This window comes from Apis dorsata, unplaced genomic scaffold (assembly GCF_000469605.1).
Source record: "Apis dorsata unplaced genomic scaffold, Apis dorsata 1.3 scaffold_894, whole genome shotgun sequence".
NCBI classification, from domain to species: Eukaryota; Metazoa; Arthropoda; class Insecta; order Hymenoptera; family Apidae; genus Apis; species Apis dorsata.
In genome coordinates this window covers 266,144-270,724 of record NW_006264009.1, presented here as the reverse complement: position 1 = coordinate 270,724, position 4,581 = coordinate 266,144, and positions in this window count along the sequence as shown.

Sequence of the window (4,581 nt, the reverse complement as noted above, 5' to 3'; positions counted from 1 at the left end):
CTCTCTCTCTCTCTCTCTCTCTCTCTCTCTCTCTCTCTCTCTGTGCCGCGCATACGTACACCCACACGTAGAAACGCGCTCGATCGCTCTCTCAGTCAACCCCTCTGCTCACCACCAATCCCCTCTTCCTCCTCTTCCTCCGCCTCTCTCTCTCTCTCTCTCTCGAGGCGTAATCGTCGTCCTCATCCAGTCGCCTCCCTGTCCCTGTCTCGCTTTTGTGCTTGCATAGGACGACATCCACAGGCAGTCACAGGCACACAAGTTTGATGTTTACTGGCTGCGGTGGTGCGTATCGTACACACTCGCGTATGCACAGGCACAAAGTGTTAAAAAGCTCGTGTAACCGCAATGCGGATATCTCGTGTGCCTATCGTCGCGCGTATGCAGATCGTGATGGGTTCCCCCCTGATTCGACGCTCGTTGTTTTCTTCCAATCGGTCGCCGCAAACGATCGAACTCGGTCAACCCTACAGCAGACCAGATTTTCGACCCGTTCCTCGCCGCCATCGACTGCCTTTGTCGAGTTTCAATACTTGCGCGCACACGCACACGTACACACACGGCTAAGGTGTCGATGCTCTTTCGAATCGTTCCGCGACAATTCCTCCCGGCAAATCAATCTTTTTAGCCCACGATCCAACCTTTTCCAACCCTACGTGAAACATGTTTTTACATTAGTAAGTCGGGTAGATCGTTGCTCCATTCGGCGTTGGAAATCGAGCTGTCACGCCGGCAACGTATATATTTTTCCATCGGAATTACGAGACTACGACCTGACTACTTTCTCTCCTCGTTTCTTCTTCTTTGATTTCCGCGATCACGCGTTTCCCCTCCTCTCCTTCGGAAGCTCCTCGCTTCCATTATCCTCGCGTAACACAAGAGCCCCGCGGAAAAATAGGAGTTTGATTGGGACAGAAGGAATTCCAATCGTAGGAGTCGTAAGGTTTGCGTCTGCGACCTCCTCCATCGCCTCGAAAGGGCGAATCACCGTAAGAACCAAGAGGAACGGAGGAGAATAAGAACGTCAATTCCGCCTCCCCTCTCTCCCCCTCGACACGATGGCTTTGCTCGTAAATAACATTTGCTTCTCAACGCGTACAAACGAAGTTACGATCTGGTGGTGGAAGTTTGCATGAAACGAAATACACACTGGATAGGATGAGATAGGAGAAAGAAAGAAAGAAAGAAACGAAGGAAGGAAGAATGAAAGAAACCGAAGGGGAGTAGCGAAAGGGTGCTCTGGTTGTTGGACGCGAACGAACAACGATTGGCACGATGTCGAAGACTTCGGTGAAAGTGGAAGAAAATGGAGGAATATTTATGCATAATACTTACCGAGAAACGAAAGCTAAAGCTCGGTTCAACTTATTCGTAACGGGGTGTCGAAGTAGGACGGGAGAATCGGTCGAACGTATGAATTATGGTTTCGTGGAAAGCAACAACTTGTCTTGGAATGGCGTAGGCACTCTTTTTCCACCAGAAATTATATATACTTCTCAACGATGAGGGGAGGGGTAACATGGCGTAATTGGTAATAACACGCGATGAAATATTGATATCGAGTTCGAGGAAGCGGCGGAGATCGTCGATTCGTCGAGTTTTCGTGGTGAAACAGAGAAGGGGAAGAAAGGGGAAGAAAGGATGCGGCGTCCCCCGTCCGATAAAAACGGGGAAAGACTCGGTGGAGCCGCTTTAAAGAATCCGTAGGGGGAGGGAATGCCGAAATGCATGCTAGGAAGGCGCGACACGGGCAGAAACGAAAGTCACGGTGTTGGTAACAGGATTTATCGCGTTCTTAGATCGTGCATCACGATACCCACGGTGAATTTACAGCTCGTTCCCGTGCACTAGGTAAAAATCGATGAGGAGCCCCGCTCGAGAATATTGGGAGAGACTTTGAACCGAGAATACGAAGCGATTTTCGCCGAGGTTCGCCCGGATCTTCTAGTTTCGAGATATTTCGGGGGGAAAGGAGGATACAATCCGTACAAAGTATCCCTTTCTCAATAATATAAAGGAAGGTCGAACATAGTTGATACCTTTATTTTTATCCCTTTATGGATGGAAAATGGAAGGATAGCATTGCACTTGATTAAATTGAAGATTAAAAAGATTCGGATTCAGCGCACGAAAATACTTAAGAAATTATTTCAAGAAACAAAATCTCGATGGTCCGTTTTTTTTTTTCGAACGATCTGCAAAATATCGAAACTTTGGAAATATCGGAACAGAAGCGAAGGTTAAACTTTTTTTAAACTTTCCGTTAAAATTCGATAAAAGCACGGAGGAAAAGCGTAAGCAAGATGGGAAAGATGTTCCCAAATATGTGTTGGGAGGAGAGGAGTGGTGAAAGCGGCAGGCAGGAAACAACGAAGGGAAAAAGTGAGAGAAGAGGCGAAGAAGAGAGGGAAAATAGAGGAACCGTTAACATTCATGCAGACGATGGGGGAGCACCGATTTCGTCGATATTTCGGTCTTCTCCATTCCCCGGCTTTCCCCTTGGTCCCTTCGAATAGTTGAACGGCCACGTTTCTGTACTTTCGGACGCGACTTAATCACCGTGAAGGCTTCCCTACTGCCAGTCAATGAGAAAGGATCCGCTCTTTATCTCGAACGGCACACGTTGCTCCGCTGTTAGGATTATTCCGTATCCGTTCAATCGCTTCGTTAATTTCGCTCATAGAATTACTGGAGAATAGTATCCGAAAGCGATAAATATCTAGACCGAAAGTATCGAATCTTCCTTCTTCTTCCCGTACTCTTATATTGATTAACGCGATAATAGTATCCGCTTCGAATGGTAGCCAGCGGAAACGAAACTCGAGCGATCCGATCGATCGATGGACCATTTATATTCGGTGCGAATCAAGAAATCAGAAATTTAATAAGCGTAAAGCGATCGTTTCGAATCAGTCGAATTATACTTTATCATTACTTATGTGCAAGGAGCGAAAGGAACGAGGATAAAAAGTGGGTGATCGCTTAAAAGGAAATTGTGATGATAAAAGAAGACTGTGAGAGTGAAGGGAGAGAGGGAGAGAAAAGAAAATATCGTAAAAAGAGGGGAGAGTATAACTATATAGGAAGGACTATATAGGTTGCACGAATGAAAATTCCAGGATGTCCTTGAATGAGAATCACCTTGAAGTTTTTACGGGTTTCAAGGGTCACGCGTCGGAAATCTGAAAGGGCAATTTTACCTGGATGGGGATGGAATTGAATTACGAACTTGGGAAAAATTTGACGCGAGGTACGAGCCAACTTATTGTTCGATGTGTTTAACGGCACGCTATTCCAACGTTTTCCAACTTGCTTTCAAATATATCGTGTCTCACGTTTCTTTACGCAATTAACGGCGAATAATTCGATCGATCGGACCACCTCTCTTCGACCTCGTTCGAGATCTTGCGCGTTCGTGATTATTGAAATTCACGCGCGCCATTTACATAAGCGTGTTACCCTACGTACAACCACGACGAATGTTTCTGCGTCGAAGATTACGTTCAGTTGACCCGCATGTAGTACCCGTAGACTTGCGTTTAGTAATCAGAATTTTAGTCGTGGCTCTTGTGGCTGGGTATACTTCATAAATATGCTACCTATAACCATCAAATTCTAACCGAGCGATTACAGTTATGGCTTTATCCTCCGCTATAACGACTAGCCGCCTAACTCAAGCTTACCAACAAAGTCCGCTCGAGCGTATATCTACACGGATTTACGATTTTTCATCGTTCTTCTCGCCACATCGGGATTGGATCGATAAAAATTGCACGCACTTCGCTCGACCGGGAAAACGAATTCGTGTCAGAGAATTCATTCGTGATAAGAGAGATCGTTGAAATATATATATATGAAATCGTCGAAAATTCATCGAAGTTTGAAATTTTCAACGGTGCATTAATTATATTATACTATTCGTGCAGAGAAATTATCCGAGAGAGACATACACGGCGAAATCTCCGGTTGCACTTGCAAAAGATTCGTGGCCTAGCGAGCACACGTCGAGGCCTATTCATCCCGATGTTTTTTCCCCTCCTTGTGCACGTAGATGTAATATATTCCGTTCTTCCGTCTGCGTACTCTTTTGCACGAACGTTCTCGGTAATTATCTCTTGCCTTTTGCGCGAGAGGTGCGTCACCGTGAACGAGATGTGACGAATTACGTGTATACGGCCGCCGCCAACGTATATATTTATCGTTTCCGGATCCACCTAACCTCCCAGCAGAGATCTTCTTCTTCTTTTTCTTCTCCTCCTCCTCCTCCTCCTCTTTCTTCTCCTCCCTTTTACTCCCTTCCAGTTTGTTGGTTTCTCTGGAATAATTTTATCAGCGGTAGCGATGCAACTTGTGGTACACTCCGCTATACTTTTACTCCGCACAACAACCAGTTCCAAGCGAAATTCGTTTCACCGTTTAATACGGCTCAATGAAAATTTCCACGACGCCGTTATATACGATGTCTCTCCTCTTCCTTTTTCGACGCAGCATCCTGAATTTCACACGGGGCGAAACGTATGCGTATGTTTCTGAAGGGTGCGCGATTTCAAAGCTTTCGTGTTAACCTACGTGAAATTTGCA